The sequence below is a fragment of the Pantherophis guttatus genome, chromosome 1, assembly GCF_059756535.1.
Source record: "Pantherophis guttatus breed Tessera chromosome 1, ASM5975653v1, whole genome shotgun sequence".
Taxonomy (NCBI): Eukaryota; Metazoa; Chordata; class Lepidosauria; order Squamata; family Colubridae; genus Pantherophis; species Pantherophis guttatus.
The window spans coordinates 270307446-270330171 of record NC_142063.1 but is presented as its reverse complement, the minus strand read 5'-3'; the positions used below and the strand labels follow the sequence as shown (position 1 = coordinate 270330171).

General features: G+C 37.1%; 1 protein-coding gene across 3 annotated transcripts in view; it reads left to right on the top strand.

The window, feature by feature from the left end:
• The window catches only part of PRKN (parkin RBR E3 ubiquitin protein ligase), a 722481-nt gene that overhangs the window by 259929 nt on the left and 439826 nt on the right, over positions 1–22726 (top strand). The gene's annotated exons all lie outside the window — the stretch shown is intronic.

Below are 22726 nucleotides of genomic sequence, written 5' to 3'. Positions count from 1 at the left end.
GTCTACAGATCTCTTAACAAGGACTTTCAATTCCTTAACTCTTAATCTCATCAAAAGTTTCACAAGCTACTTGTTGACATATTAAGAGTCCAAAGTTATCATGTCCTATCCTAGTCATGTTGCACTTCTTTTTTGTATATCCTTTTTTCAATTCCCATCTGTGCTTTCTCTCACTCTCTCCTTCTTAGAATCAAAGATAATCCATTATGGAATCTCAGTGCAGCATCTGGAACATAGTTGGCAGATATATGTAGATATTTTGCTCATAGACATAGATATTTTGCTCATTCTTTCTAATTATAACAAAAGTGCTTGGTCACACATCTCTAACTTACAAGGTCACTGTTTTATTTACATATGATATAAAAGTACGTATGCTGCATTCCTATTGTGTGGGTGTGTCATCCATTCAACAACACCAATGAACTTTCCCTTGAGACAAGAGGAAAATACTGTATATCAGAATAAGAAAAGCTGTCTCTACAACCACAGTTTTTCAATGAGACGATCAATGCTGCTGTCTGCACACATTTGGGAGTATGGGGAGTTTCTAGACTAGTAGGTTTCCTGTTCTCCTTTCTTCTTTTTCCCTGCATCCACTACTTCTCAAATGTCATTGGGCATAGACATCATAACAAGCAAGTCAAAGTTGTTAATCACAAATTGTTTAAAATAACAAAAATATTTGAGGCTTGGTTGTAAATGCACCTATCTCAGAAATTTTGAGGCAAAAGTACCAACAGCATCAGACTGAGACATTCACCAGAGAAAGCTAGAAGGAGGCAGAAAAGTTTGGTCCTCTCAACACAGCTGTGATTCACACATTCTCTCTCCCTGTTCAGGAATTCCAAACCTGAACTTGGAGGTACATACTCACTACTATTTGCCTGTCATTTAAAAAAAATGTCTGAAGCTATATTTACCCATGTATCTTCAGGCAATGTGTCTTCAGGTATCTTCAGATGTAAGGAGCAGAAGGAATAACCCTGAGGGACAGGAGGAAGAGCTGCTACCAGGACAATGGTTAGATAAAAGAAATCTACTTTGGGCCAGAACTGTAATATGAGAAAACATCTCATACAAAACCCTCAAATCTCATGAAGATAAGTTTCAGAGGAATACAAAGAACATTCAGACATACAAGATTCTGTTACTATAACCTGGTTTCCTAATCTTGCAATTGCCTTGTTTTCCTCACTTCTCTCCCCCATTAAGATTTTAACCTAGTGATTTCACGTACACTCCATCAGGGCTGATCTTGCAGGAAAGTCTTCCCTTGAAATGCATTCCAGCATCATCTAACTGAAGAAGGACATAAGGATGGATTCAACCTTCACTCAGAAAACCTACTCCATCCACAGACTGAGCTTGGTCAAGTTGTGTACTTGATTTGAAAAGGACAACTATTTCCTTTGATTTAAAATTCACTGCTGAACACAACATGTTCCACCATACTGAATGATTCTTCTTTGCTATTTGAAGGAGACACTTCTTAGGTTGATCAGTTGGCCATTTGAGAAAGACTATGGCTGCTGTGGATTCTGGTTTCCCTTGCAACCCAAACAGAGAAACAAACTAGCTGGGGAGATATTCCACATTAACCTATAACCAACTTTAAAAATTATCCAAAGGCAAAATTGAAAGCAAGTAAAAAGTACTTAAGTGTTTTAATTGAAAAGGGTTACCCATGAGATGGGGGAAAATGTTTTCCTAGGCTCTATACATTTTGGCTCTTATTTAAAAAGAAAGGAGGAGTTCCTTCACTTTATAGATTCCTAGATCTTGTCTTGGTATTGAACTTTTCAGTTTTATTCAGGTTGGAGTGTGCTTAGAAAGAAAGAGATGGAAGAAGTTACTTCCTGCAATCTCCTTTGAAACTACTGGTTTTGACTGGTTTCGCAAGTTTTTTCATTCCTATAGGGCTACTTCTTTTGAAGGAGACTAAAATTAGAGATAAAAGTTTGTGAGCTGCAATAAATCAGATAGTAGGAGCGTTACAACAGGGAGAACTAAGGAAGAGACTCCAGCAAAGCTGGCTTCAAGGTATCCTTTCAATTTCTGCTAACATCAGAAATTTCTGCTTCCTTCCAGTTCCCCTAGAGCAAGCCCCACCAAATTTGTTTGGAGAAGAGTAATCAGCTTGAACAAGCATGCTCTAAATCTTATCTTCCAGCTTATCCGGAGGCTATCAAGCTGGAAGAAAAAATGTCCTACTCTTTCCCTGCTCCTTTTCCCTTCTTGCCAATTAATTGTATTATAACCAAGAGGCACTTGGTTATAATTGGGACAGTGACCCTCCTTACACCAATCAGTTGATTGATTTTAAAAAGGGCTCTTGTCAGGGTTCCAAGTAACATATCTACAGCAAGCAAGACTCCGAGGCAGGTAGATTCCTCAAAGAATAGCTTTATTGGATATGCCATATTGGTACAAGCTGGTGAAAACCATCTCTAAATGTTCCTGCGGTTTTCACCTAATTAAAAGTAAGCATTTTTCACTTTCTCAAAACAATCAGTCATATGGTCCAATCCGGATACAGTCCAGTTGCTAGGTGACCTCAGTCCCCTCTTTCCAAGCACCTGCTGAAATGTCCTTGGTTCCCAGGGGAACATATTTTGTTTTGGCTACAAACTCCAGCTATCTCTACTTCCCCCTCCCTATCCCTTAGCTACAGTTGTGGCAGCCCTGAAGCCTGAAAATGGCCTCAGTCAGGCAAACTACAGGGTTGACAGCTCTATCCATACAAAGAAGGAGAGAGAAGCAAAAGAACAATGAAGAAGCAAAAGAACAATGAAGAAAAGGTATAGAATCTGGTGACTAGGGAAAAGGTAATTCCATAGCAAATCTTGCAGTCCAGATCAAGCCAACAGATCACCAGCCTGTGGAGGCTCTTCCTCTGAATATGCTCTGTATATACTGAAATAGCAAGGGAAAAATTAGTCAGAATAGCTTAGGCTGCCTTCAGTTGGGGACTTCATTGTGTTGGAGCTCTGAGTCCAATTCTGGAATTATTTGTTCTCTTTTCTTAGAGTCCAATTTTGTTTCTTGCCATGATTTTGCTTCCATCTCTGAAGCAGCTCATTTGCTCCTACAGGTTATCATAAACCTCATCCTTGCCTAATCAGCTGATTTCTGAGTAATGCCGACAATTCATAGCACAATTCTGGAAAGATCTATGTCATTCTTATAACCAGATTGTCAGTTTCAGGCTATCATATATAGCTGATGTCTTATGCATTCTAGCTTTCCCACATTCCATTTCCTTCAGGATTTTCAGCCACCTCATAGCCTCCTTAAGAATCAGTTGGATTATATCAAAGCTGCCTACAAGTATATTGAGGACTATCACCATTAAGTAGGTGATCATGTCTGGCTTTCTATCAGAGGTTTTTTTTCCCCCTCTCCATGCAACCATCTTGGAAAATGGATTTCCAGTTTATTGCATATTTCTTGTGATAACACTAGTGAATCCTGTGCTTTTTTTATGTGCAGTTTCTAGCCATTCTGAAATGGATTTTCCTCCTAGTGCTGGAAAACTCCTTGCATACGTCTACCCATCCCATTTGACCAAGGGAATTCACCCTGGAGCATATTTTGCACTCTTGGCATGGCAAGGTCAAATAGAATATTTGATTTCTTTGGCAGAGCTACTTGGATGCTGAACTTCTAGGGAAAAGGCAGATAGAGTATATGTACCCTGTGCTTGCAGGTGCAATTCAAGGTTGGTTATTATCTTTAAAGCCCTTCATGGCATGCGTCCAAGCTGCTTGAGGAACCATCTGACTCCACTGGGTCTGGCTGGCCCTACCCATGCTGGCAGAGGAGACATGGTGCGAGCCTCATCGGTCAAAAAATTCTGGCTGGCAGGGTGCAGGAGAAGAGTCTTCTTTGTTGTGGCTCCTGCCCTTTGGAAGATCTTACCCTCTGAGGTGAGGTGGGCTCCCATACTTCTGTCCTTCTGCAAGAGCCTGAAGACCTGGTTCTACCTGGCCTGTGGCCCTAACAAGGGGACTTCACGCTAGAGGGGTTGTTGAATTAAGAGGCAATCCCATCTTCCCCTCTGCCTCCATTCATGCATCCTCTTCCCACCCTCCACATCTTTTAACTATATCTTAATTAGGATTTCTATTTTTATCCCTTTAAAGATATTTATTTGTTAGGTTTTTTTTAATGTTTTAATGCTGGAAGTTTCCCAGAGTTGTCTACTATGAGATGGGCAGCAAATAAATTCAATAAATAAATAAACTTCTGCCTCAACATTTTCCTGTGAAGTATCCTAATAAAGCCTCATACCTGCAAGCAATTCTAATCCTGGGGTGGAGGAGGATTTGCTTAAAAAGGAAGGAAATAATTGCATGTCTAACAAAGGATACAGAGAGAATGTTTTACCTGAAGATTGTACAAATTTCAGTTCTTGTGCGTGTGTGTGTTTTTTGTGTGTGTGTGTGTGTGTGTGTGTGTGTAAAGCAGAATGCATTAAAATTATATCATAAACCTTTCCTGAAAGGGGTTCAAAATAGGCTTCTCCATCTTTCTTGAGAACTGCTGTAGTAGGAGTGAAAAAAATAAATCAGATGACTGAATAAAATAAATGCAAAAATATAAAAATAAGAATAATATCTGTTTTCCCTCTTGAAAGTCTGAAATGCTTCCAAAATATGAGCTGTGTATACCTATTGTTTCATTTTATTGGCAGTCAACTAAAGTCTCCACTTGCTTGTGCTAAGAGAGTAAATAAGAACTGTTTATATTGATTCCCTGTAAGATAGCATGCTGAGATGAAAGACCAATGCTTCAACTAGAAAAACACAACTCATTATCTTGGTACTGGAGGATATAATTTGTTGGCTACCACAAGTATGCAGAAATTTAACAAAAGTGTTTCCCCCATCATTTCACATGTCCAAGAATTAACTTTTTTTTTTTTTGCCAAAGATCAAAGTGCTGGATGAGAGAGTAGTTTATGCTACCAACAAGGGATCCACCAGAATTCTTACACTGATAAGGGGAAGCACAAACTCTCCTGAGGATCTTCTTTCAAATTCCTGCCCCCTCTCTGGGACATATATGCATCTTTTCACCTGCTATTGAAAATAGGTACCATTTTAAAGAAATCAAGATTGTCATTCATATATATTTGCATCTCTTTACTATGAATTCTTAATGTTCAGCTGTCACCCCAGATTCATTCATTCATTCATTCATTCATTCATTCATTCATTCATTCATTCATTCGATGTTTAAGGCCATCCAACTCTGCAGTGACTCTGGATGGCACACAAATCAAAAACAAGACCATGGTATATCAAAAGCAAAAGTATGCTGTCCAGTTTTACTCTAGCTAAAAACCTGGGGGTGAGGGGAGAACCAGGTGCTCATTTAATGGATAGCAGTGTTGGGGCTCTCTCAAGCTCAAATGGGACTCAGAATCCACTCTGTCAGACTTTATGAGATGGAAAGAATTAATGGGTGAAAGGCAGATCACCTGACAGAAGCATTCTTTATGTGATAAAAAGCTTCATAGGTGACAACTAACATGAATTGCATTTGCTGGTAGCCAACACAACTTGCATGCCAGAGATGTTACATGGGCATAAACCATAAATGGCTCATTCAACTGCATTCTTGATCTACAGTAGGTTCTGAGTAGTTTTCAAGGGTAGCTTCATATATTGTAGTAGTCCAAATACAAAATGACTAAAGTGTGAGCGTTCATGAGAAAAGACACCTAGGTCAGGAAATTATGCAATTGGCAGACAAGATACATCTGCCCAAATTTGCTCTTTGCGTGGGAGCTGTGATTCTAGAAAGACTATCAAATGGTGTGTTAGTTCTTTCTAGGGAAGCACAGCCCTATTCAGAAGCAATAGACAATTCCCAGCACCAGAAGAGCCAAGAACCTATAGCTGGTCTTCTCAGGATTAAGGATAAACGTGTTCATCTTTCCAGATTCAGCAAGCTCTAGGCACTAGGACAAGAATTTGGCAGCATTAGTTGATTGAACAGGAGTCAAGCTACAGAACTGAGTATCATCTGCAAGCATATGATGCCTAAACCTATGTTGATAGATATCCTCACTCCATGACTTCCTGCAAATGCTAAACTGAAGGAGCCCAGAGCCTTGGAACTTTGTGGCACCCCACAAACCAGACACTTTGGACTTGACTTTTCACAGCTTGTCATCTGACTGGAATCAGCCATGAAGAAAAGAGGACAACCATGGTAGCACTCTGCTTCCCACTCCCAAAACTCATATTCAGTCCAAGCTTAATCTTTCTGGTAATTTATAGAATGATACAAATTAATCATTTTCCATCAGTTTCCATAATCACACAAATGACATAAATTGACATTGTTTGTCGCATTTGTGTAATAATATCACTGTCATAATTGACATAAATTGATGTAAATGATGTAATTTGTATTGTTTTCATGTCATTGCACAAATGATGTTTGTTCATGCAACGGCATACTTTCCTTTTCAATGCATGTTCATGAATAACAGACAATCCATTAACTGAGATTTCATTGGATCTAGTAATATCTTATTACTATTACTATACTATCTTGCTGAGCACATTGTAAGCCGCCCTGAGTCTTCGGAGAAGGGCGGCATATAAATCAAATTAAAAAAAAAAAATCTAACTATCACGAGGTCAGGCTTATTCTTTGGCATACACTTTGAGTATGATATTAATGAAATAATATATTTTTTGGCAATTTAATATAGATCATATTTCTGCAGATAAACCAATCATCCAATATTTTCTTAATTAATATAAAGATAAATAACAGTTTCATTAGGACTATTTCTGAGATAGCTTTAGACTATGAAAGTCTACTACTCTACCTTCATTTTAAAATAGGCAATCAACATATTACTGCTTTATAGTATTACAAAAGAAATGGCACCAAGTTCTTACGTAATTGTTCTCTTGATCTGTATTTTACTTATTTGTTGAGGATATAATGAATATAATGAAAAACTCTTTAAAATAAATAACTTTATTTATTTACACATAACTTTGTAAACATAAGTTCCATTTCAATGAGACAATGCCTGCATGTATCTCTATTTTTTATTTTATTTGCCCTCATAAACCATGTGAACAGTGAAATGGATTTCACTGTTGTGTTTGAAAATTATCTGGGCTTGGAGTTCCATATTTTCTGGATGAGGGAAGAAAAGTAAACAACAAAATTTAAAAGTAAACAACATGCACACTTGAGAAGAAGGATATGAAATATTTTTCATTTTTAGAATTAGAAATTCAGCCACAAAGAAACTAGTGTCTGACAATGAGAATTCACCCCAGTTGTGGATTTTTATGCAGGTAAACATGGCCAAACAAATTTGATAGTACAGTGGTTTAGTGCACCCTGTTATTAACACAGCTGCCTGCAATTTCTGCTGGTTTGAATCTCTCCAAGGCTCAAGGTTGACTCAGCCTTCCATCCTTTCTAAGGTAGGTGAAATGAGGACCCAGTTTGTGGGGGCAATAAGCTGACTTTGTATAAAATATACAAAAAAGAATGAAGGCTATTGCTTAACGCATTGTAAGCTGCCCTGAGTCTCCGGAGAAGGGCGGCATATAAATCAAATTTAAAAAAATAAAAAAAATAAAAATAAAAACAGACACTTTAAACTAAGAATAGTTTAATAAGAATAATCATATTCAAGAACAGTCATAAAATTGGGCAGTCACATGGTGACCCACTTAACAACTGCCACGACTTTGGACCATAATTCCAGGCCCAACTATGATCATAAATCAAAGACTACCTGTAATAAGAATAGTCATAATAATAGTATCGCATATGAGTTTCTTTACAAAACAGAGCTATCTTAAAACTGTATTGACCTTAATAGATCATATGTCAAAAAGGCAACCTTAGCCCTCAAAGTCTCAATCTTTCCTGAAAATTAATAAGTCACCTTAACTTGAATAAATTACTTTTTCTAGTTTGGAATTAGAATATAATCTCAAGACAGTATGAGTCATGCCAATAGGAAAAGAGATTATGAAATGAAGTGGCAAAGGGCTATGACTAAGATAAATACTTAAATACCTAGTAAATGTAAATGTTAAGGAAGCACATAAATAGGGATCAAAGCATAAAGAAACAGCACTTCTAAAAAAAAAAAGAAATATTAACAAATTGTTAGTAATCATTAAACTCATTTTACTTCTTTTTAAAGGAAAAATAAACATTAAAAATCAAAATATTATTTTACATCACGTGAGTGGCAAAATGTATACTTATTGTATAGTGTGTCTCAGGTGGTACAGATATTACTTTTCCTCAGGAAAAAAAAAAGATCATTTCCACTGCCACCAGGGAAAAGTTGCTGTGTCCTTTTTAAACCTCAGTGACATCTGCTGTGACTGTCTTTTCCTGAAGTTGGTCCACAAAGCTGGCAGAACAGAGATATTTCCTTTAATAGTTAAAGTAGTGAGAAAGAAAGAGAACGTCTTGTCATAATATATTAGACATTGGGAAGGATCCATTCATTTTGAAGTGTTGAATAACTCAGAGTCTTATTGTATAAATAGCTGTAGTCAAGCCGCAAAAGTGAACCAGTTTATCTTTCAAATGAACATATTGTACACAAATATATGAAATGTTGTGGTAACTAGGTTTGACCTAAAACAAAGCCCATGAAAATATGTTCATTTTTTTCAACTACAGACTGTTGAGATTGCAAGTCTTTCACTTAGTCACAATTTTTTCCCTCTGACCATATGTTTGTCAATTCTGGCAGTAGAATGGGGGAAAAAAAAGAAGTAAATAAAAACTGAAGCTTAAAACACACAAAAAGGAATCCTGCTTTCCAAAGGTTTTATCTTCAAATAGTCTCTACAAGCCTTGACAAAGATTGAGAAAAAAAATATGCTATTATAAAAGTGAAAAGAAAGCCTTAAATTGCTATAGATCTACTTTTCATTAGGACACATTGTTTTCCCCTGTATGTTGTTAATGATCCTTGTAATGTATTTTTGCTAAAGCATATCACTTACAAGAATACCTAAACAAGGTTCCAAAGAATTCTTTTCAGGAAAAATTGATTCCCCTTTAACAGAGGCAAGTAAATTTTGGGATCCCATGGAAACCTCTAGGATTTTGTGAAGATATTGTGATAGATTTTGCCCATTCACCAGGAAAGGGCACCTGGCTTATCTTTATCTTCTTTGAAGCTATAAAGAGGCATATCTTTGAACAAAAATGTAGGTTGCAGTTACACAATCATATTTATTCTCTAGGAATGTCTATAGGTTCTCTGTAAGGCTAAAGGAAATATGCTTAGATTTTTAAAAAAATGATGCTAAAAACATATACCGGTACTTCTGTTGCAGAATGCTTCCCATCCTTTAAAACAATTTAGGTAGGAGAGGGTAGAAGACATGTGTATAGTCACAAACAGCACATGGTATACCAACGCTTGGTCTGTGACTAGGATATAATCATTTCTATGAAGAGACTGCTGGCAGTTTTCTTGGCAGCCACAAATGGTTCTATGGAGTAAGTGGAAAAAGCATTTTGTCTACCTACTAGTATGCTGAACAGAAATAATTAGAAGGTGAAATTGATGGTAAGAGATAAAACGGAGCCCAAAAAGCTTCTACATTGGCAGCTTAAAAGTAGCAAACCAGTTGCAAACAAAACAGAAAGGCGGGATAAAAATGTAATAAATAGATAGATATGCTTATGCCAGGTATGTCAATCTGTTGATAGGAATTCAAACTGGAAAATTCAATTAGTGACTGCTAGATGTGATACCGTGTTTTCCCGAAAATAAGACTGTGTCTTATATTAATTTTTTCTCCAAAAAATGCATTAGGGCTTATTTTCTGGTTAGGTCTTATTTTGGGGAAAATACAGTACTAAATGCATCCATCTCCGTTGTGGGTTGCTACCGGTTCGCTCCAGATCAGGCGAACCAGAAGCGGTGGCAGAAGGCTCTGCCCACCTGCCCGGACATCTCTGCACATGCACAGAAGCATTGCGCATGAGTGTGCTCACGAGCGAACCGGTAGCGACGGGATTTGAATCCCACTACTGATCCATCTGGCTGACAATCTTAACTGGGGCTTATTTTGGGGGTAAGGCTTATATTACGAGTATCCTGTAAAATCATGCTAGGACTTATTATCCAGTTGGGTCTTATTTTTGGGAAACAGGGTACTTCCAATGGAACTTTATCAAACAGGTTAGGATGCTGGCTCCATATTTGTTTACAAATAGAAATTCCATCTGGAATTAGCCCTTGAGATGAAACAATGGATAAGGGTATGGCTGTCATTAACTATTAATCCAAGAGATAGTAAACCAATCAATGCTGGTTTTCTTTTTTGCTGGTGGCTTACCCGTTGAACCATCTGCCTGGCTAGAGTAAGAAGAGAGTGGTAAACTGCATGGATTTCAGCAAGGTTGAAACTTAATTTTTTATGCTAATATGCCTTCTGGTGAACATACCTTCTAGTGAACATATCAAACTTAAGGCATCTTAGGAGGAGTCCATTTTATTTTGAAAGTAAACCAAAGATACAATTCTGTTATTATTTCTATAGAACGATATATTTGTTTAATGTGGGTACTAAAATATTAATTGCAGCTTTTGCCAGGAGGCTGGAGGATGTAATACCATCTATAATTCACCCATCTCCATCTGGGTGTATGAAAAAGAAATAGACAAGTGCCTGACAATATCGGCCTAGTGATTTATATGATTGATGTAGAACATCAAATAAATTAGAATCAGTGGTTCTAATTCCGTTGGACAGTGAAAAGCTCTTTGAAATGAAGAGCGTTCTAAGAAGATGGGTTCCCACCGTGTTTTTGTTCATTGGATTTTTCTGCTATCTTCCTCCAGCGTCTAGAATGGATTTGTTTCTAAGTCTAGCAGGTTATAGCATGGCACCAGACAAGGATGCCTCTCCGCTCTTTTAATCTTCTCTTTGGTTCTTAAACTATTTTTTTTTCTCTAGAAGATTTGGATAGTTCAGGACCTGTTTAGTATTAGAGAAGATCATGACCATGAACATCATAGTTATCCTCTCTGATGTTCTGCTTTATCTTTCACTTACTATTCCTAGAAGAGTTTTGCAACCTTGAAAACAAGACATGAATGACTACCCTCTGAAGCAAATGGTAAATGTCTCACCAATGTGCATCTGTTACACGTTGTTCTGATGCTATCTATTCTTCTCCCTTAAGACCAAGTGTGTTATATTCAAAGCATCTGCTGTCCTTAAAACTTCAAAAAGTGACAGCACCAAAGTCACTCATAAACCTGCTGCATTTCATTTGCTGCTGCACTTTTTGCTGAACATTCGATGATACCGACCCATATAAAAAGGTCTTCTTATACTATTTGTGTTAAGACATGTAAAACAATATATTAATCAAATATCATGATTTGTATGTCAACTTTGTAAATGATTCCAAGCTAACTATTAAATAAACACATCTAGCACACTGCAGTCATAAGGAACCTGCTGCCAGTTGTGTGCCAATTTTAAAACAGGGAGTGACTGAGGGTCAGTGCTGCGCTGAAGCCTCTTGGTTCCTCTGCTTTTTCCTTGCAATTGTTGCCTCCTCACCATCTGTCTGTCAGGATTCTGGCAGCAACAGAAATTAAGAGACAGATGTTATCTTGGCCCTTACTGGTCCAAGGAAAATGGCAGCCAGATAAGATTTCTATTAGTTTGTTTTTTTTCCTGATTGTCTTGGATTGCTATGTTTTACTTTTGAAATTGATATTACAGTTGATTTAATAAATCATGCTTTTCAGTGAATGCAGACTGTTAAGGCCTGGCTATTTTCCTGGGTCGGGGAGTAGCTGAGCCCTATTGTTGGTTGTGTGGGTTGCTTAGCAACTTTCCTTATATTTCTTCTTTGGTTGGATGTATTCCATATATACAGTATATATCTCACATCAATGCATGATATATACAACAGTGTGGCACCTGGGTGTCACACATTCTAATACAAATAAAACTAGTAAAATTAGTCATAGTTATTACATTCAATCAACTTATGTATAGTATTTCTAATAATGATACACAGTTATAATAAGTTGCAATCTATCATTGTTCAATTATTCCATGTTTTCCTTGTTACTTTTATTTTATTATATAACAGTGTCTACACTAATATTCCCCCGTCTCTTATTTCTATCACTTATTCTAACTTTTAATCATGTCACCTTTTACTGAAAAACATTTTCTTTTTATCCTACCTAACTTTTAATCGTGCCACCTACCTTGAAAAAAAGAAAAGAAAGAGAGAGAGAGAAAAGGAAAAGCAAATCAGAACAATGACAAAGAAAAGAAATCATCTATCCATCATCTCTTGTCCACTTCAATACTTTAGTTGCTATGTTTTTTTTTAATTTCCCTCTCACATTCCTCTCTAGAATCTTTATCTCTATCTATAACTGCTCCTTGACTATTCAATCTAAGAATTTCTCCCATCTTTACTTCTTCCACTGCCTAATTTCCAAGATTTCTACCCGGGCCCCTATCTGTATTCCCTCACTTTTTAACCATTAGTTGCCTAGAGTTCCACTTAGAGAAAGTGGTAATCATATATATCTAATAAATAAATGCATTTTCTTAGAAATAGGCTAATTCAAAGAGCTTACATTAAAAACCCGCCCTCAAGATTTCCTAACATGTAGGCTCCTCAAAGAACTTTGGTCCATTCCTAGATGCATTTTTGAGCATACTCAGATGAATATACATTTTCCTTATTTCTTTGCCTCTGCTCTTCATGATGTTTCTGCCATAGCAAAGCAAGTGTTGCATAGTATTTAATATACTGGACTAGAATTTGGGAGAACCAAGTTGATGTCACTCCCCACTCACGGAAATTCACTAGGCAATTTTGTGCCAATCACTGTTTCTCAGCCAAATTGACCTTATTGTTGTTAGGAAAAATGGAGGAAGTACATGCCACCTTGAATTCCAAAGGAAAACATAAGCTGGGTATCAAAGAAACGAAATGGATTTACTTACCTTCAGCTACAAAAACAAGAAAGAATTACGCTTGTGCTTAACAATTTGGACAAAACCCTGACTTTTTGTCATATTTCAGAAGCTGTCCAACCTCATTATCCAGGAAAATATTTTCCATATTTTGAAGGGAATATTAAGTATCTCCTTTCTAAATCAGCTGCTGCTGAAAAAAAAAAAACCATGGACATTATTTTGTGTCTTTCCCACTTCTTGAGCGTCTCCTCACTTTTCCATTCATAGCAAAATGTTGTATTTTCTAATTTTTGATCAGTTATTTATTTATATCTGCTCTGGGGCTATAAAAATGATGGGTGGTATGATATTTTTTTTTTACATTGTGTTTCAGAACCATGTCAACATAAGTGCATTGAGATAACAATCTATCTTCCCATAGGCACTAATTAAAAAAGCAATAAAATTGAAAAGTGTTTGTTTTCACTTTTGTATGCGTCAGTATTAAATGGCCTGTTTTCATTTAAAAAGCTTGACAGTTAATAATAAATATGTTTACATATTTCATATAATACAAATAAGTGCTTAGAATCCCATGTCTTCACAGTCTGAATCCTGAAACCAAGTGAGGTTAAAATGAAATTTTAAACAAAGCCTTTTCTTTTCTTTCTTCTCTATTCTTTCCGTTTCTTTTCCTCCTTTTTGCAATGAACGTAAAAAAGTGTGGGTGACAGTGTGTATACATTTGTGCGTGCATGTGTGTGTGTATGCACGCACAGGTAGATTTCTTAAAAGTTACTAGAGACTTTGAGGGTAAGCAAAGAAATTAGATGAACATAATTGCTTTTTCACATCATTAAAAGTCCAACAAAATCAGCATGCTAATACTGGGATTCAATTTGCAGGTCAGCTACAAAAGAGTGTTCTTAGTTGCGCTTCATTATTGCTGCAGAAAAGGTTGCCAAAGCTGTCTGTCTGTCTGATTTATTTGTTTGCTTTAATTTATTAGCCACCCAACTCCAAGGGAATCTAGTTGGTTCATGGTCTGTCACCAACATGAACACATTTAAACAAATTCCTAGAGCTTTAAGGCTTTCTGTTCAATTCCCACAACAGCAGTGGCTGAAGGCCAAAAGTGGGATAATATATAATGCTCATGTCCTTCTTGTTGTCTTGCAGTTGGCCATGGTGGAAATAGGATCAGTTAGGTAACTCTTTTATCTCATTCTCATTACAATTAGTATTAGAACTGAATTGTGTTGCTCTTAAAGTGGGCAATTTTAGACTTCATACACTCGGGAAAAGCCCTGCTTTCTTGCGTTTCCTCTCCTTACAGCACCTGAACAGGACAAACAAATATGTTCTCCTTATATATCTTCCCCCCAAGACCTATTTTTATGTATTTATTTATTAAACAAAAGTTAAGTATACAGCCACCCAATTCAAATTTTAGTGTTCACTATTTGCCGCAAAGATGATGCATTTCCTTCTCCCCATGTGACTGTTTTTGTCTGTGTAGGCTGTCAAGAATATGATCATTCTGATTGGTGGGGTCTTTGCCATTGCCCCTGTCCTATGGACTATCTTATCTCCTGGGTGACGTTGGCCACCCATTCTTCTGGCCCTCTAGAAAAGTATTAAGACCTGATTCTGTCAACTGACGTGGGGATTCAAGAGTGATACTCAAGCTACAGGATAGCTTGTGGCTTGAGGGATTTTGTCCTTTTTTAAAAAATCTATTTTTGTAAAGATTTTATGCTTTTTTAAACTTGCAAACTACTTAGAGTCACATAGTGAGATGGCAGTGTGTAAATTTGAATGATAATATACAAACAAACAAATAAATAACCAACCAACCAGTAAGCCAACCAGATGGAATAGGGTATGAGGCTATCTTCCATTCAGAGAGCATTGGAAGTCCTGTCCCTCTGGGAAAGGATGAGATAGTTTCTACTCTCATATTTTTGCAGCGTAAATCTTTCCTAATCACACTAGAAGTTTTGTAAACAATATTATTGGGGACGCAATAGTGCAAAAGGTGGAGGAAGTAACATGCCCATGTGTAGATAGGCAATCCATGAAGTAAGGTAAAGATAAAAGTTCCCCTCAGACATATGTGCTAGTCATTCCTGACTCAAGGGGGTGGTGCTCATCTCCGTTTTAAAGCCGAAGAGCCAGCGCTGTCCGAAGACATCTCCATGGTTATGTGGCCGGCATTACTAAACACCAAAGGCGCATAGAACGCTGTTACCTTCCCACCAAAGATGGTCCCTATTTTTCTACTTGCATTTTTTACATGCTTTTGAAATGTTAGGTTGGCAGAAGCTGGGACAAGTAACGGGAGCTCACCCCCTTACGCAGTACTAGGGATTCAAACCACTGAACTGCCGATCTTTCAATCGAGAAGCTCAGCGTCTTAGCCATTGAGCCACCACGTCCCAACTCAATCCATGAAGTACCTAAGCTATTTATTATATGTTGCACTGGCAATAGATAGTGATACTTCAGTACTGGTGAGAAAATCTGACTCTTATCTGCTTGTTCCAGGGATTGATATGATCCCTATGTTTTGAATGACTTAGTTTTAAAAATTTCTTAGTGATAAATCTCTCTGCCCCCCACCCCCCATCTCTCAAGCCACTTCCAAATTGCTCCGTCGTGTGCAAAATGGACTAAGGCCTATTATTTGTTTTATACGGCTAGGGCAAATATCTTAGCAAATGTATTTGAACATTCCTAAGTGGTAACCTGTATCTATTGCAAGCATCTTTCATACATAATGAGAATAAATCACTATGGTTTCTCCTATGTAGTCAGCTAATCTGGCAAGCAGTCATTTTTAGAAAGAGAGAGAAGTTTATATTCCAGGATGGATTTGGCTGACATTTCTCATTTACTATAATTTTCACTCTAAAATGAGAAAGAAAAACTAACCAAAAACCTTGTGTAAGGTAATGAATGTTTGAAGTTGAAATAAGAAGGCTATTCGTTTCTCCCAACCTCGACCATCCATCTCCTCTACAGTGTTGTAAAATTGAAAAGTCAGGTTGCTAGTTTTGTTCCATAACTTGAGTCATCTCAAGCAGAACTCCTTAAGTTTCATCAAAAACATACCAGATACCTTTCTTTAAACTATCAGAAATTCTGGCTGATAATGGAAATGTTGAGAAATAGGTGACTTTAACATCATGAATAGCTATCACGTAATAGTGATAAAAATAAACAGTTTTCATTTTACTTTCCTTCTTGCCAGATCGATTAACACTGAAATACTTTCGTTATTAATCTGTCACAATGTAAACTGCCGAAAAGGCAGCTTCTACTGACTCTGAAACAAAACACAAACAAACAAACAAAAAACCCACCAGTTTGCAGATTATGTCCACTGGGATCTGTTGAGACATAAATTTCCAGAGGTTTTCTAAACTATGAATGAAGTTGCCCCAAGTAGCATTATCTATTATATTTATTAAAATGGCTTTATTGAACATGCTGAAATAAGATTTGCTTCGTAAGATTTATGATTTAGAGAAAGCTAAGGAGGAAATATATTTTCTTCTCTTCATTCATTATATAAATGCATTCCCAAAAGAGTTCAAACAACCCTGCAAGACAGGATTATCAGAAGCTTCATATTCAAGGTAGGCTTCTAATGCTTACCCAATCTAGTGTTTTGAATATGCACAGAACAGCAGTGAATGTTTGGAAAAAGTGATCCCTCTCACTTTTTTCTGTAGCAACTGATTCCATTGGTCAACTACAAACAGTAGGTTTATTTAGGAAAAATGAACTTCACACCAATTAAAATTTAACATTGTTTTTACTACCAACTCTCGTTGGTTGTGTTCTATTTGTAAATGATACTCTGACAATGCACTCTTTTACATTAAATTTACAATAATAATAATAATTTTAAAAAAGGAGAACTTTTTTTAACATTGTGCAAACAAGTGAATCTTATATGTAAAGTTTCCTCTCAGTTGATTAATTTCCTAGTAGCTTTTTTTAAACAATATAGAAATGTTTGTCTTTACTTATTTGAATGTCCCTATTGCCTATAAGTCTACTACTAGTCTCTTATCCAATACTCACCATTTAATGTCCTGCTTATCTTTTTGAGGTCAGCCAAAGAGAGGTAAGATACACTTGATATCTTGATATATTGTGCAGATTAACAATTTCTTATTTTTTCATATGTCTTCCTTTTTTACTAAATTATAGATTTAAGACTCCATTTATGAATTACCCGTATAGGATAAAATATTTCAAAATTATAATATTAGCTTAGGATGATCTTAAAAATAAATGTTGTGTTCACCTAAAGACACTTAAACTTCCAAATTTGTTCATTGCACTAAAAAGAATATGGATCCCTAGTCTATATAATTTACTGTTATATGTCTGGACAAATATGTCATAATTTCTGCAATTTAGTGGCGATAAAAGCGGCAAAGTGTAACTACTTTCCTGCTCTTATCGCGTCGGCAGATAATCACCCAGCTGCCCTGTTTAGGGTGACCCACTCCCTTCTTCACCTGGGAGCGCAGAAAGATCCCTTGCAAGGGCGTGCTGAGGATTTTGCGCATTATCTGCACGATAAAATCGCTCAAATTCGGGACGGCCTGGACTCTGACTGGGTGGGTTCAGGCGAGGTGTCCGAGGCGGGTCTTGAGAATGTTATCTGGGAGGAGTTTGATCCTGTGACTCCCGAGGACGTGGACAGGTATTAATGGTATTTTAATATTTGTAGTCTATGTTTTTACGTGGCTGTACACCGCCCTGAGTCCTTAGGGAGAAGGGCGGTATACAAATTCAAAAATAAATAAATAAATAAATAAATAAATAAACAAATAAATAAATAAATAAATAAATAAATAAATAAATAAATAAATAAATTTAATATGGGAGGAAGCAAGAAGAGGAAAAGACACTATGTATCTCTTGGTGTTCTCTGAGCTCTTGTTGGCTTGTAGACATTTCATTACCCGACCATGTAATATCATCAGTACTAGTGAGAGTGGATTTTGCTCCCTGTTTATATACAGTAGCTTGCCCTGTCAGTATCGGTGGGGATATGGTTTTCTCTTTGGTAGTTGATTGGTAATTGTTTTCTGCTTGCTTGATTGTTTCACAGGAGTTAATCGCCACTTATCTGTGTGTTGGCTGCTAGAAAGGATGTTTTCTGGTCTTTTTATTTCTTTCTTAGCTTATTGTTGTCCGTTTTGAATGGTGTCTCTTCCATTGGAAGAAAAGACATATTGAACGTTTCATTTTTGTCTGAGCTTTTACCCTTTCAGAATTTAATTTTTTTTCCTTCTAAGAGTCAGTTTGCCTTTCTGTATCCTGGGAACTAGGCTTTATTCTTCTTATCATTACATATTTACTAAAAAGAATGGTTCACTTTGAAGTACAATCTCTTAAAAGGAATCATTTGCTAGCTTACTCTGCTAGATAGCTATCAGGAATTTACAGACTGCTTGATTTCAAGTTTTCCCTTTAGGGCTATGTTGCATTTTGTTCTGCTTGGCAAGCATCTTATGAAGCCAGCCTTTTCCTTAAATATCTTGGGATTGTGGAAAAGACACTGCGGACTGTAGAATTCCTCACTGCCGGTCTCTTGGCTGCCAGACAATACATGGTTCCCTTTGGAGTTGCAGTTATGAACGTTAGCTGGCAATCCTTTATATGATTCTCTGGTGGCAACTGTATTGTGAGAGGAAACCCAAGGGAACTGTACCCACCCGTTAGTGTGTTTGCTTTGAGAGGCACTCTTTGGCTTTAAAATTCTTCCAAAGCACATGGTCTTCCATTATGTGAAGAGGAGCTTGGAAAGAAATCCCCAAACTTTTTTATTTCTGGCTTGAAACCACATCTTTATTTCTAGATTCTCTCTGTATAAAGATACCTTCACTGGTTTGGATTGGAAGTCTTCTCAGTGTCTTGAGGAATTGCGTATTTGCTTTGTTTAATGATTATTGATAGGATCCATGAACTATTTTCTCTTCTTTTGAACAAAGTTAAGAAAGATGAATTTGCTTTCAGTATCTATGAATTGCAGTCTAAAAAAGTACATTTCTTAGGCTGTCATATTCTGAGAGTAGAGGAACACAGGGTGTAGCTAAGATGACATATGAAGGGACAGACAGACAGACAGACAGACAGACAGACAGACAGACAGACAGACAGATTGATAGATAGATAAAGGTAAAGGCTCCCGTCGCACATATGTGCTAGTCGTTCCCGACTCTAGGGGGCGGTGTTCATCTCTGTTTCAAAGCTGAAGAGCCAGCGCTGTCCGAAGACGTCTCCGTGGTCATGTGGCCGGCATGATTAAACACATTTTTTACGTGCTTTCGAACTGCTAGGTTGGCAGAAGCTGGGACAAGTAACGGGAGCTCACTCCATTACGCGGCACTAGGGATTTGAACCGCTGAACTGCCAACCTTTTGATCAATAAGCTCAGCGTCTTAGCCACTGAGCAACCACGTCCCTAATGATAGATAGATAGATAGATATCAACTATCTAATAAATGAAGTCAAGTTTTAGATTCAAGTTTTGAATCTTTATCACATCACATTTCAGCTGCTCTGTAATCTTTGATCAACTGTGAAGAACAGGTTAAATGACACAAGAATAGTGAGGACAGACAAATATTTATCTGATCTTTGTGTGTGTGTGTGTGTGTGTGTTTGTATATGTATATATACCATTTGTTCCAGTATCCTCATGATATCACACGGGCGTTTCTCATATAGATTAGGAAAATAAGATGGGAGATAAATTAGGAAAATAGAAGAAACGCTCCTATGATATCAGGAGGATACTGGAACAAATGGTATTAAGTATCTAAGTATCTAAATATCTGAATAACTTTACAATGATTAATAGGAATTAGCATAGGCTAATCAAGAATAGGTTGTCCATCTAATTGGATTGCTAGTTTTATTCCTTTTGTAAATGAACTGCGGTCAATATAGCTTTCAACAATATTCGTATCCGGTCTACAGGTGAAATATAAGTAGGTAGCAAAGTACTGTATACAATGATACGTTTAGATAGATTTAGAGTTTGTTGGAAATTTATCATCAAGGAATGCTCATTAATGTTGCTGAATCATTGGAAAATATATTCTTTAGAGGGCAGTTCAGCAAGACTGTATTTTAGATCTTTTAATTTTATCTTCTGTTAACATGACTTAAGGTGTGGACAATGTATTTTTGATCAGTGGCTGCATACAGCTTTCTACATCATATCAGAGACAATACTTCCTTAAGTGAATCACAGCCCACTGAAAACAAAATGGAATTTTATTGAAAAGTGAGCGAACCAAAGGTTGGCCGCCTTTGCTGCAAATGGAGTATCTGTCTTTATTTTCACATGTATTTTACCATTACTAAGCAGCACTATTAAGCAGCATTGTAGTTAATCTTTACTTATAATTATTTTATGTATTAGCCAGTTTCATTATGTTCAGTAAATTTAGATGTATTTTATTAGCTCATCGCAATTAGCTAGCATTAATTAGCCTTTAACATTTGCACTTTATGCACCAGTTTTCACTAATAGCATTATTATTATTATTATTATTATTAAGGCATTTTATTGTCCTTATTGCAGCTCGATCATTCACATAATAATCTCTGAAAGTACTGCTTTCCATGGATAAGATTTCCCCTGGAATTTCACTGCTTTATCATCAGTATTCCATTAGTTTCCCATTTAATTCAGTTTTGCACAAACTCATTTTAAGATGACATTAAATTCACTATAGAGGTTCCCAAGAGGGCATTCCCAAGAAATCAGAATGGAAGGAAACGGCAAGGAGGAAAGAAAGAATGCTTCCTATGGGAAACCAGCATCTAGGTTTACTGGGAAGTTTACAGACTTATTTTAAATAATGTTTCAAAGTGGAAAGGGCAACACACAGGAGCACCATCTGCATGGACTTTACAGGGGATGTAGGCCAAGTCACTAGCACAATTACTTATCTTTCTCAGACTTAACAACCTTTCATTTAATGACCATTTGAAGTTACAGTGCTGCGGAAAAAAGTTATTTATGACCAGTCCTCACATTTAGGACCATTGCTGTTTCCCTGCAGTTACGTGGTCGAAATTCAGACACTTTGCGACTTGCATGTATTTACAATGGTTGCAATGTCCCGGGAGTCAGGGGATCACCATACGTGACCTTCCCAGGAGGCTTCCAACAGGCAACGTCAATAAGGGAAGCCAGATTTTCTTAATGACTTCATGATTCGCTTAATAACTATGGCCAAAAAAGGTTGTAAAATTGGGTGCAACTCACTTAAGGACCACAACATCACTTAGGCACAAAAGTTCCAGTGCCAACTGTGGTCAAAAGCCAAGGACTACCTGTATCGAACTATGGAAAAACTTTAAAATGCCTGAAAGTAAACAAAGTACAATAAGTGTAAGAGGTTTTTGTAGTGTTCTGACCATGAAAATGGCCATGTGGTATGTTTGTGGTATGACCGCAATTTTTTTTTTAGCCAAGTCTGCTCTGTGTATTGTATTTAATTTCTTCTAATATTAATATAATTTAGGGCAGTGCTGTTTCTGAAAGATAATCAGGGTCCACATTTTAATATTGCCAAAATAGCAGAATATGATAATTCCAGTTGATTATATCCTTTATATTTTTAACTTATTTTTTTTTCATCTGTGTTTCATCTAAATTACTAATAGTACACATAGCTTTACCTCAAAATGTGAACCTAACTATCAGTTTCCCTGAATACTATGGGGTTAATAAATCTAAGTGATTAAGTATATCAATAGCCTTGTAAATAAGCACGGGATTCCTCTTGTATAACATGTTTTTGATATTCCTTGGAATTCCTTAGAGGTTTTGTTTGAAAACACTTTTACTTCAGATTTTGCTTTAAAGCAAATAGGGTGTTAAGCAAAGGAAAAACATCAGTATGTGGAAGAGGTGAATTATTTTTATATGGTTTGTGATTGCCTGCCATTTTTACTAAACTACCAACAGTATATTTGTAATTTCATGAAGTGACAACAATAGGAACTGTTTATTTTTAGGAGAGCTAGTCTAATATAATGGTTAAATCAGTAGATTAGAAACCTTCTAGCTTGTGCCTTAGACACAAAGTCACTTTAATTTTGCCTTGAACACAAGATCCATTCTTTTAGCCCTAACAAGTAGACAATGGAAAATCTTTCTAAAATCCTTGCTAAGAAAACTCAGGGCCTAATCCAGGCAGATGCCAGGAGCCAAAACTGGTGTGTGTGTGTGTGTGCGCGCACACACACACACACACACACAAAAAACCCTCACATATTGTTGTGGCCCACCAGTGGCCTGCACGGATCGTGGTTGATCCCGACAAAGAGGAGGCTGGTGTGGTGTCGCGCCAGCAGCTTGCTCAGCCAGCGCTCGCGTCGTACAGCAAGGAGGCTGAAGAGGATGTGGTGCCAGAGGCAGAGACTCAGCCAGGGCCTTCAGAACCTCTAGAGGCTCCTTCAAGTGGAGAGAGCAAAGTGGAGGAGCCTCTCCTCAATGCTTGAGCATGCAGGGCTGCCAAAAGGCAGGAGTGGCTACTCAGAAGGAGGAGGTCTACTCAAGAGTAGGGCTTGAGGATAATTGGCCACTCCCTTAGCCTACTTAAGTCGCACGCAGCTAGTGCTTTCTTGCTGGAAACAACTCTTATTTATAATGAGAGTATTTTGGTTTATCATATCTTGCTTTCTGAGCTGGTTGCCAACATTTGCCG